This window comes from Oxyura jamaicensis, chromosome 11, assembly GCF_011077185.1.
Source record: "Oxyura jamaicensis isolate SHBP4307 breed ruddy duck chromosome 11, BPBGC_Ojam_1.0, whole genome shotgun sequence".
NCBI classification, from domain to species: domain Eukaryota; kingdom Metazoa; phylum Chordata; class Aves; order Anseriformes; family Anatidae; genus Oxyura; species Oxyura jamaicensis.
The window spans coordinates 11,461,690-11,473,875 of NC_048903.1; the positions used below are offsets into that span (position 1 = coordinate 11,461,690).

The 12,186-nt window shown below is 41.9% G+C and overlaps 1 long non-coding RNA gene across 3 annotated transcripts in view; it reads left to right on the top strand.

The window, feature by feature from the left end:
* LOC118172674 overlaps positions 1–12,186 on the top strand; it is a 50,882-nt gene that overhangs the window by 36,202 nt on the left and 2,494 nt on the right. For 2 of the 3 annotated variants that reach the window (XR_004753811.1, XR_004753810.1), the window contains exons 2-3: positions 10,330–10,532; positions 11,511–11,703. This is a non-coding gene — a long non-coding RNA (uncharacterized LOC118172674). Of the gene's footprint in view, positions 1–7,143; positions 7,226–10,329; positions 10,533–11,510; positions 11,704–12,186 lie in introns of those variants that run through there. The other variant, XR_004753812.1, reaches the window with a different exon arrangement.

The window sequence follows — 12,186 nt, forward strand, 5'->3', positions numbered from 1 at the left end:
GCCATTATCAAATTGTGGAGAAGTCTTTTCAGCATGTGTGCAAGCCTTGGCAAAATGTCCTGCAAGAGTATGAGAGGTCTTCTCCTAAGAGAAGGAGCTTGTATTTCTCTTCATATAATGCTTAGCTTCATTCCTATGAATTGCTATTACTTATATGATTTCTATATGCTTACTTGTGGAGCTGCAGTGCTTTTTGGGGTGTGTGTAAATATAGTCCATATGTTCTCCTTCCCAGTGTAACCATGTGATCGTGTTCATAAACCATTTGCCTATTCAGCTTCTTATGATGAATGCTAGTTTAATTACAAATGACGCTGTATCTGAGAGATTTGGTTCTCTGCTGATGATAGCACCATTACTTTCCTGAATTATCTGGATAATCTTTCAACAAGTGTGTGGTACTGCCACTGGCCCAAGGCCACAGCTTAGTAGGTTAAGATTCATTCTTGCATCCATTCTGATCCATAATGTTGCCTGTCCCACCTCGCATGAGCTGGTCAGTCTGGAGGTACCTTGGAAGTTCACATGCAGAAACTATTAATTGCTCTGAAGCTCCAGATAAAGACAGTAGTTTAAAGGACCTTTATAGGCTTTACACTGAGCTCCATGCACATTAGCAAGGACTTGAGAAGATCTGCACACAGTTACTGTGAAGGTCTGAAAGCACAGCTTTGCACAGCTTTCATTGAGGTGCCTTGGTTGGAGGGATGTGTATCCATTTGCATCCCTAACGAGAGCAGATCATGCTGCCTAGGTTACATCTGTTTTGCTTTGTTCATGAGGGGAATGCCTTTCACGTTACCTGGCTAGTCTGCAGACACAATAGCATTAATGCTGCCTGGATTCCAGTAAATCTTTGGGTTTTACAGTGGGAATGTAAATCAGTGGGAATGTAAAGGTGTAGCTTCTCCAAGAAGCTATTCACTTGGTTGAAATGAACTGCTATGCTTCTGCTCTAAAAATATTTTTTCCACTTACGCTGTATTCACCTGTATTTGTAATACAGAAAGCAATTTGTAATAAAGAAAGCAAGTGGCAAATTCACAGTTCAGGTCAGCAAAGGGCGGTCAGATGTGCTAGGAGAGGTGCAAGCAAGCTCCCTTCGTGTCGGGTGTCTGCTGCAGGTCATGTTGGCCCATCGCTCTTTTGCAGAAATGTATCTCTGGCCAGCACGAGGCTGCTGGCTTTGGCTTGAGTGTGTGTGACAAAATGCGTAACAAAATATTCAGGAAAAACAGGCGTGCACCTGAACACGCATTCTTGAAGCTCTTACAGCCTCATCCATCTAGAGTCCAGCTCTGCAAATGATATATTTTTGTATGCTACTGGCTTCTTGAGCATGCAGCCAGTATTCTTATGGGTTACATTTTCACACACTTACGCTGTAACTATATAGACCTTTATGTATACACTCGAATTCCTTTTCCCTCCATTGTATCATTCCAGAGCTTGAGGGTATAGCAAAAAATGAACATGGAGAGGAGAGTGTTTCTTGGGCTTTAGGTTTTTATTTATTTATTTTTTACTCCTCAGGAGCCATATGAATCACTCATAACCATGAAAAGATTTTGTAAATAATTTGGAAAAATGGGTCTTCTGACCTATTTTAGTCCTCCAAGATGGCAAAAAAAATCCCTCGAAACTGCTAAAGTAATCTGGAGGTAGGAGGTTTACTGTTTCCCCCTTGCATGCCACCACTGCTGCTCTGGAGACTTTTAAAAGCCCTGAATGGCATGAAAGGTAGATGTGACATTGTGCAGGGAGCTGCAGATGGTAGGCGCTCGCAGGCCTACGAGAGTAAACTTTCTGGGGGCAGCTGTTCTGTGTCACTGCTGTCACGTTGTTCTTTAACAGGAGGGAGACAGTGCTGCGCAGAGCTGCTGGTTGTACAGGGAGCTTCACCCTCATTCGGTGAATAAGGAGACTTTGACAAACATAAAGGGAATCTCAAAGTGTTAATGCATTAATTCATGCCTCTGCTTGTTTCTTGTAGCAGTACTCCGCCGTGGGACTGGCTTTTTGATATAACAGCTTATAAATAGCAGACGCCAAGGCAGAGGGATGTCTGGTTTGCCACCATATCTTGGTGGGAGAGTACAAACCTGAAAATCTGGTCACCTGCTTCTGAATACCATTGCTTTTCCAACTTCTGCTGCTCATAGGTTGAGTGTCAGGCTTTGGTGCTCAGAAGCGGTGTTTGATCTGGTTGTTCATGACATCTTCTTTGTTGTCTATGAGCAATAAGGTGACATTTAAGACATCTCTGATAGCACTTTTCTTTGTCTCGTGGTTATTATACACATGCAAATGTGTAATACACGCAGAAAGGTAGGTATGTTTTTGTATAATTGGCTGAAGTTTGACAGGTATGTTGGAAAAGCTTATCTCCCTTGAGAGTACAAAATCTGGGTGGCTGCTATGCTACAGTCATGCCAAAGGGCTTTGCTGGCATTGCATATATAAACAGAGGTTTGGGATGAAACTTACTTTTGGGGTTAGCATTGCTGTTTCTTATTTTTCAGTACTTTGTGTAGACTAAATCATGAAACAGGATAAGTAATGGACTGTCTGACTCTATTACCAGTGAAGAGTAGAGTTGTAGGAACTTCTTTGATTTTGGCCAAAAGGAACATTTGTCTTTCATGTTCAGCATTAAAAATGATACTTGTGAATCCTTTCATTTTTTCTGGTTTGAGAAACAAGACAAACTGGAAAAAAAGACATCCCAAGAAAGTTATCTGGCAAAGAGTAAGTTGACCATGAATTAAATTAATATTTCTGTATTGCTAGTACAAAGCTGATGTTTTACACAGTCATAAGAGAATAAATCTGTACTGATCGAAAGAAATCAATGTTTGGGCTTGTTTTTTGACCAAAAATTTAGTTTTATTCACTGAAAGGAATATTCGTCCCCCCTGACACTGTGATGCAGGAGTTGTTTGAGAAAAGTGTATGTTCTCGTGCTACGTTATTATCAGCTGTGTTATACCAATTCCTTTGTTACGGTTTTATTTAAGCTTTTTGGTTCAGAACCAAGCTGTAAAATTTAGGGAGGAATCTGCGGATATGAGGCAATTGATGAGGTAGTTATTTCTTCCTTCTATACTATAGGGGGAAAAAAAATCTGTTGGATTTTGTCTGAACTGAAACTAGAGGGGTGTAAGCAACTCCTCTTGTATCCCTTTCCTGCTAAGAGCTGGTCGCTCAGAGGGAGGTACTCACCCTTCCAGCAGTTGGTTAGGATCCTCACCCAGACAAGTTTATTTACCTCCTGGTGGATTATGCTTTAAATGTATATGAACACCAGGAAAGCATGACCTGAAATGTGGTTTGTAGTAAAATTTTCCATGAACGTAGTTCAGGAGAGTTTACCTTCCAAAAGACGTTTATAAACCGTCTCTTCTATTCAAGGCAGAGCTGGCTTGTTGGTGGCTACACCTTATTTTGTAACTTTATCTAGAAAATGGAAAATTGTTTTTTTCCTCCCTGAAATAACCTCTTAAATGCATCAGGAAAATGCTGCAGTCCCTCTGGGAGAACACTTGCGGGTGCCTCTCTCTGTGTACCAGCTGGAGGGACAGTAATGACACCAACACTGTCACTTAAGCACCGTAATGCTTAATATTTCTCTGAAATGCGTCTGATCCTTCGTCGTGAGGACCAAATGAAGTGAAACCATTACTGTAAACACAGAAAACATTCCACAATGTTCCAAAGTGCACATTTTTGGCAGCAGTAAGCTTTCTCCAGATAGTTGCCTGGGAATTTACAAATTGGTCACATCTGAGTCTGTTTTGTGAACCTTCCTCAAATCTGCACCTGCCTCCCAGAGACATACAGGAGGAGAGAGGCTATAGATACTCTTGCTGATGTTTTAAAGGCAAATGGAAACAGCCACGTTTTAAGGTCTGATTATAACATCTTGGGTGGCAAAACATCTTATTTATTGGAAGTGAACACTTGATGAGTCAGTAGTGCTTTTTGTTTTTACTTACCCACCCCCCCAGAATTACTGGGACCTTTTTTTTCTTTTTTTTCTTTTTTTTCTCCTGAATGAAGCATATAACTTTCTCCAGGTTATTTTTGTTGAGAAGAGAGGACAAATACTGAAATAAGTCTGCAGTCTGAAGCGCTGAGTGGGAAGAGGTCTCCTGGTGCTGTTTTTATCAGGCACTGGAACTGATATTGGAGTAAAGAGGGCAGCAGTGAGTTGTGATCATACAGGAAGGGCTGAAATAGAGTGTGCAGGTAACACACCAGGAACCTCTTTTGAAAGACTGTTGAATTGTGCTAATAACACTGCTCCAACATCCACAAAGTGTATGTTTGATGGTGAAAGACAGGCCACAGCAAATTTCCCTGCAAAATTATCAAAATATTTGTCCATCAAATGTAAAGAGTGATTTTATTACTATTATTATTATTTATTTTTTTTCAGTAGTAGTATTTGGCTAGTTGTCCTGTTAGATTCAGGTATGGAAACTGAATTTAAAGCTTGCTTACAGATTTTCAAAGAGATTAATTATTACTCTATTTCAGCAGCTCTGGAAATGCCCCAAAATTCTTTTAAGACCAGTATAGGTTTTTTGATCAATGCATGGTCCTGTCTTACTAGAGGACAATTTCATCCTGGACTGTGGCACTCTGAATTTGCTGTATTATTTGACTGTTATGAAAACATTTCAAGCTGTTTGGTCTTGATCCTTTTTTAGTCCCAAGTACAACTTGTTTGATGTGAGTAGCCAGTTGCTGGTGGAAATGGTCTGTAACAAGAAAATAGGGTTTGAAAGATTTCTTTTATTTCTCGGTGAAGGCTTTTGGTCAGCCAGAAAAACACAGAATTGTTAAGTCTGGGTTTAAATCTTCGGATGCAGAAGCTTGTATAGTCCCTCTGGCTTCAGCAGAGCAAGCACACTGGTATAAACCTGTAAGGAATCGAGAATTCATATTCTTATTCCCACTGTTATGGAAGGTATTTCCCAATCAGTTGTGTCCCTATAGGCTTTATTAAAAAATACAAGTGCTTATGTATTTACATACATGCACACACCCTAAAAAAAACAAATGCTTTCTCTCCCGTTCTTTGTGAAGACATTCTTTCAAAGCTGGCAGTGGTGTGAACGTGGAGCATCTACTCTTTTTCACTGTTTCTCATATCTGTTCTTTATTATCTGTTTCTAGTGGGAATAGAATATCTTAAAGACTTTCTCTGCTCTCTCTGTGTTGTGAACACTTCCAAACGTAATTTGGGATGGAGTCTCAGAGAAGGAAATATTGCTCTTATAAATACAGAAGGCATCTGTACACCTGCATGACATTCCTTTAATAACAAGTTAGTTGTTTATTCGCAAGTCAACAGTTAGATTGTACCAGCTGCTCTCCCTTTTTTATGGCGTGAACGCTTGGCTGAAAAAAGGCTGATGTTTTGTAACAGGTAATGGAGTCCCTGTACAGCGTGGTCCATCTGCGTGGCAACTTACAGCAATACCTTTATCCCTTCCCTTGCTCGTTCCTGTTCAAGTCTTCTGACAAAGGCCCAGCATTATCTTGGAAGGTACGAATAGTATCTCTTTCACACCTCAGCTAAATAGTTGTTCCCATGGCAGCTTTAAAAGCCTCTGGGTTTATCAGTGGAAAAAATGCTTGGAAAGGAGAGATTTAGTACTTAAATTAGTTCTATCAGCACTCTTTTTTTTTTTTTTTTTTTTTTTTTGGCTGGGACTTGTTCTCACAGAACTTCAAGCTGGATTATTTGTATTAAACTTCCTGACTGAATTCCAAACAAGTCATCTTTCCCCACAACGCTGACCTTTAGTTTGAGGCCAGAATAATTTTAATTTGTTTCAAGATTCCCTTATAAGCAAGAGAACAAGCAATAAAATCCAAGACCTGGTTAGCTAGCTGCATGGCAAAATATTTTCTAATTCTAAGGAGGAAAAAACAAAACAAAACAAAAAAAAAAAAAATAAATATGGATATTCCATACTGACATCCAAACTGGGCACTTCCTGAAAGTGGTTAACTGCAACCTTCTGGGCAGCCTGTCTGAAACCTGCAGAAAAATAATGGTTTTAAAGAAAAGTGTTAAGTAACTAACCCATTTTTAACTAGGGTTATGCCCCGAGGGAAGTGTTATGGGGCATATTCCAGGCTCCCATTTGCTGTTTCTGGCTGAGGTGAGGCAGAGGTAATGTCTTGGGCTGTCATTTGCTGAATGCATCAGGCCACCAGCTTGCACCAGTGCTGCCCCCGCTCTCCTGCTGGCACAGGCATCTGAGCCTCTGAGCCCCTGTGTGGTGAGCAGGATCAGGTAATTGATCTGGCTGAATGCAACCTTTCCTCCCCCCCCCCCCCCTTTTTTTTTTTCTTTGCTGGTTTAGTGTTAACCCAAATAAATTCCCTGATCTGCTCCATTGCATGGCTGCACAATGTGCCAGAACGTGGGAGAAGGCCAAGGCTATGTGAGCATGAGAGCAAGTGATGTGGAGGAAGCACAGCACAGGTATTTTATAGCCATGATTAGATATGAGGATGGGCACTTGGTCCTGTGATGGCAAGGAGTAGCTGAGGAATAGGAAGGATTTGACTGAAGCAAATCTTGGAGGCTCCGTGTTAGGAAGAGAAGAGAGCAACATGGCTGGAGAGCAGGAGCTGTGAGGGCCTGCAGTGGGGTGGGCAGCTCAGGTACCCTTAAAATACACAGATTTACTTGCTACTCAGCTTAGGCCAGCAGCATAGAGGAGAAGTGCCACAAATAATGACCACATGGTCACTAGCCACATCTTGCGTAGAATGTCCTTCCTAATCTCAATTTATTATGATAAAAATGCATTTCCTGTGCGCACAGTTCATCGGCTGTTTTGTTCTCAGACTTGCTGCTGCCCATAAGTGGAAGTGTGCAGTCTTGACTTTTGCAGAGACTTGGCTTTTGTTCCGGATGCTTAGTCCCAAATATTTATGGGACTGCAGAGAACAGTCACAGGAGTGGGGACATGGTATTTTTTTCAGCACTAGGTGGCTGTATGGAGTTCTGTAGCATCCTGTACACAAGTATTTAGTAAGCTGGAGAATGGACAAAAGGATAAACTTCTGCTTTTTCACACACCTTCAGTAGGTTGTGTGGGTGTTTTTTCTTTAATGGTAGAAAATCAAAGAATGAGGGCATTTTCTTTTTATGAACTGATCGATCGCTGGCTGCAGACACCTTCATCTCTGTGGAGCCATGGTAAGTATGGAGCCTATCACAGAAGCTTCTCCAGTCCAGTGGCTGGGCTGGGATTGCTGTGGTTGGCTGGTGTTGCTGCTGCTTTTTGCTTTGAGGATGGGATTTGAGCACTGAAGGGAGTGAGTGAGTAAGAGTGTTTAAGTAAAGTAAAATATCTGGTCCTGAGCTTTCCAAATGCTCATGCTGCCTAGAGGCCCTTTGGAGCTCCCCGTGGCCTCTGCACCTATGATTTTGGTAGGTCCCTGACTTCTGGTGACCCTCAAGTTGGTTGCAGAGCTGCTCTAGGCTTTGCTGAAGGACTTGCTGGTGGACCAAGCTTGGAGAGAATGAAGTTGTTGTAAGGCCTAGCTACACCTGGTCTTCATTGTGCTAGGTGCTGTCCGTGGGTCGCAAAGTGTTGGTTTAGACTCCCAGATGTTTTTTTTTTTTTTTTTTTTTTTTTTTTTTTTTGACTCTGCATAAATGTTCAAGTGGTACTGCTTTGCAGCCTTGTTTCATGCTTACTTTTGTTTTTTTTTCAGAAGTTTTTAGCAACACTTTCAGGTAGTGGCCAGCAATTTTCTAACCAATATTATCTCTACTGGGCAGGGAAAGCAAAAGACTGGTTGGGTAAGTTATTGTGAACTGCTTGTCAATTTCTATAATTTATACTTAACAGTGTAAATCTCCTGCAGGTACGCTACTGCTGCTTTGATAAATGTTCACGTTTCAGTGTCAGACATTAGTAGAGAAGTACTTCCTGTAGCAAAAGTGCCATTATGTGAGGTCAAGGAGATTTTGGCAGTAGTGAAGAATTTGGTGGTGTTCACTTGTAAACTTGCAGGGTTGCAAATGTGTAATCACTTTTTTAAAAAACAAACAAAAAAGACGTTTGCCCTCAGAAGTTGACTGTTGTGATTTCAGATGGAATAATAGATGGGTACAGGTGGTAGCCACCGAGCACTGCCAAGCCTGATCGGCAGAGCTCATACAGACATCGCAGCAGGTGAGGGTGTTAGGTAGGGTCTGAAAGGAGGATAATGAAGCAGGTAACTTTGCAGTTTCTTCAAAATGCCAATTCTTTATAATCGAGGGGCCTTGTTGGACAAAGCATGTGAAAACAAGCAGGCAGTAGCAGAGGGCATCCTGGTAGCTGACAGTAGGGTTTGAGCTCTATCACGACAGCTTTGGAGTGACTGCCGTGTGGTGTGAACCTCTAGCGTTGGCCAGGAATACATCAAAATTGTACTGACAGCAGGAGGGGAGTGGGGAATGAACATAAATACTGGCTGATACAATCCAAGCCACTCATACACATCTGAATTACTGCCTTTAAGTATGCTTAATGGAAAAGTAGTTGGGCAAGAGTTTGGTTTTGGGGAAGAAAAATAGTCAGTTCATTTTAGTGTCTAATTTTATACTGAAAGCAAACTTTCTTGTTTGCCCTCTGAAGTCAGCAGCAGCATGATGGGTCTCTGGGGGTGCAGCAGAGCTGGCCGGAAGCAGCCTGCCAGGGCTGCTCTGGGATTTGTTTTCTTTTGATTATGGGAAAAATAGCTCAAGATATTTCTGTGCATGCAGAGCATTCTTAATGACTGAAAAATCTGTTGTCACGTAGGGACATGGGGGAAGTGCCATCTTGAAAGACAACAAAAATGTGTTTGGATTTGGTCTGAAAACCCAAACAATTTTATTTTTAGCGACTTCCAGAAGCTTCTATAAAAAAAAAAAAAAGTTGCACAGCTAAACCTGGACTCGCTGCACTGGAGTTTAGTGGAGTTCATGGAGACGCACAGCAGCAGCCATGGGAAGAGGGTGTCTCCCACTGCCTCTGAGATATTAATTACTGATTCCTTCAGAATTTGTTAGGTGAGAAACATGGCAGAGGTGCTGTTATACAACGTCGGGGATTTGATAAGACTTTGTACCATCCTGTGGCTCCAGGCAGCCATGTTAGGAAAGGAGAAGGACAGACAGGATGTGCAGCTCTCCCATTTCCAATGGTGGCTGGTAGGTAGCTGGCTCTGCTGCCTGCAGAGGGAGGCTCTGGGAAGGACCGAGTATGCTCCACAGGGGTATCTGTTTTGAAATAACTTTGATATTTCCACTGGAAAAACATCCTCTGGTGCCATTCCCATGTCCTTCAAAGTCAGTGCACTTGGCACCATGTGGGAGGCTGAGCAGTGGCCATCTGCTCCTCAAACTGTGCCACTGGCTGGGTCACCTCTGGCTCTCCCAACTTCTGTCTTTGATTTTTAGCTCAACTGACTGCAACTTTATTTTCACCTGAGACCCAAACCCCAGGACACGCAGAAGGGTGCCTCTTGCTGTGCTCTTGAGGCTGTGTTTTGTTGCAGCAGGCTGCACGGTGTTACCTCTGAAAGCAGTCTCCAGAAGCAATGGAGGAGTTTGGTCCTTGCTCTCACCTGGCAGAGTCCCTGTGTCATTCCTGCCTCCTCTGCTGCCTGTCCTTGAGGACATATCTGCAACTTGGATGGGAAGAATTTCCCCACTGGTAAAACGGGATATTTAGTAAACTTCAGCTGGAGAGGGAATAAGAAAAATGTACACTGTCAGATAGTAAAGCGTGAGGAAATGTACTTATGTACGTGCAAGAGTTGTTATCGCCTGCCTCCAAACACTGATGTTGGGATACATTTAAAATACTCTGTAAGCCTTTGCCACTGAATCTCATGGTGGCCTATTTCAGTCTAAAATAAGGTATTTCCACATTACAGCCTTTCATCCTAGTTACACCTCCACACGTGGATTCATGTTTTATATGTTGCATATAGTATGTAGTATAAGCAGTAAGCTCATGTATATGGGTCAGGGGATATTGGGGGTGGGAGGTGCTACTAGAACAAACGAAACCTTTGCTACTTCCACAGGCAGCTACAAAGGACTGTGTGCAGCGATAGCACCACAGAGATACTGGGTGAAACATTAAGAGGCTGATCTTGCTGGTGCAGCAAGAGCTTAATGGCTTGCTTTGCTTTTCCTCTGCAAATGGGTATGTAGCTGGTATGTTACTTACAGTCCTGCTCACCTCTTCACTTGTGTTTAATATGGAAGCATTGCAGAGACTCTGCAGCACCCTCTCTACAAATCTGCTTTTCTTTCAGGCTACGTGTTCATATGCAAGGCTGCAGCTGAAGCACTAGCTCAAAGAAAACAGTAGTCTTGGGTACTCCTGCTTCATGGTCCCTGATAGGGTCTGCTCAGCCTGCAAGTGAATTCCAGCTGCAGGAGATCCTTAGACCTGGGATACAAACAGAGCCACAAGACATTTGTGAAAGATCATATGGAAATTACTCACTGCAGTGAGGTATGTGCATCTTCATATTATCTTCTAGCTTATCAGCGAAATGATTTAAGCTCTGAAATGTAGCATGCTTTATCAAAGCATTGTCTGGCAGTTGCCAGAGCAGTTGATTTAGCACATTTTCTACTGTCTTACAGGATAAAATAAGAAACATTTAAAAGAAACTTTTGTTTTCCTCCAGCTTCCTTCTTTTTGATTCAGTTAGGAAGATGCAATTGTACATTCTTTAACGACTTTCACTTTGTTTCAGAGGCATTAATGAGCTCTTCCATTTAGACATTCTTGTTAATTTTTTCCCATTCTGACAGTGCTTCTGGAAAATAATTGGCCAATTGCATATTACCTGGCAGTAAGCATACTCATTGTTAAAACAGGTTTTCTAGCTTTTTTATATTTTTTAGAGTATGTTTTTGATCCAGAGCTTGGAAAATGTGCTTTAGATAAGAGAGAGGCTACCAGCTGATTGCAGGAAAAGTATGTGTTTTTTTTTGTTGTTGTTTGTTTTTAAAAAGGTTACAAATATTTATTTTTTTAATAGAGAATAAAATCATGTTTATAACCAACTAAAGACAGTCTGTTTATAACTACCTAAAAGCTGAGAGTCTGTCACTTTGACTATTAAGTGGGGTATCTGGTGTGACAGAAAAACAAGGAGCCAAAGAAATAGCAGGTATAGCTTTTATAGGTTGGGAATCTAGACAGCAAGGGATCTATTTGAAATATGACATTGCTAAAAACAATAGGATGTGTCTAAAGTTAGCATACTCTTTGTTGAGACTTGCCATTTTGATAAAAAGGATCCACATGTGACAGTGACCGTTGGCAAGTGCCAGAGCCCTGTCCCCAGCAGGGCGCCACCTTCTTCTTTTCCCTTTCTGGTAAATGCACTGTTGAGAAATGGAGAAGTGGATGATGCAGAAAGCTTTGATGTCTCTCTTTTTTTTTTTTTTTTTTTTTCTTAGTGTTCTTTTTCTGGTGTAGGGAGAAATGAGAAAAAGGAAAAACTCCCAGTTGAGCAACCTGGCATAGCCAGGCATGGAGGGGTGCTGCCACTGTCATGGTTGTGGAAGACCATCAGCATTTCTCACTGCAGGACACTGGTGCCCTTTTCTACCTCATGCTATTATAGGAGCTTAGTGGGTTTTTTTTCCAGGATCTGTGTCCACTTGTAGAGGTAAGTGCAGCTAAATGCATGCCTTGCAGGTATCACAGGTAATTCTTGTTGCTCTCTTCCCATTGTTGAAACCAGCCATACATGCTGTCTTTTTTTTCTTCCCTGTTCCTTTGCTGCATCCATCCTTATACATAGTGTGTGAGTGTCGCCAACTGCAGGTAAAGGCACTAAGGTGAGACCAGAGCCATGCAACAGCTGACCTCCACAGAGCAAAATTTATTTCTGCTTTATTCCTTCCTTTATTTCTGCATTTAACGCCTGAAGCTTTCAGCTGCAGGTTTTAGGTGGAAAAGGACACAGGAAAGATTTTTTTTTTTTTTTTTTGGTATTAATCTATCCTAATGCCCTGTCTTCTGTGGGACATGAGACACTCATTTGGCATGAACCAGCAGAGCTCCTTGCTTTTATCAGAGCCACATCCACTTGTACCAGTTGGGAGCTGTGTGTGTGCCATTGTTTCCTTGCTATGCCTGGAAGCACTGA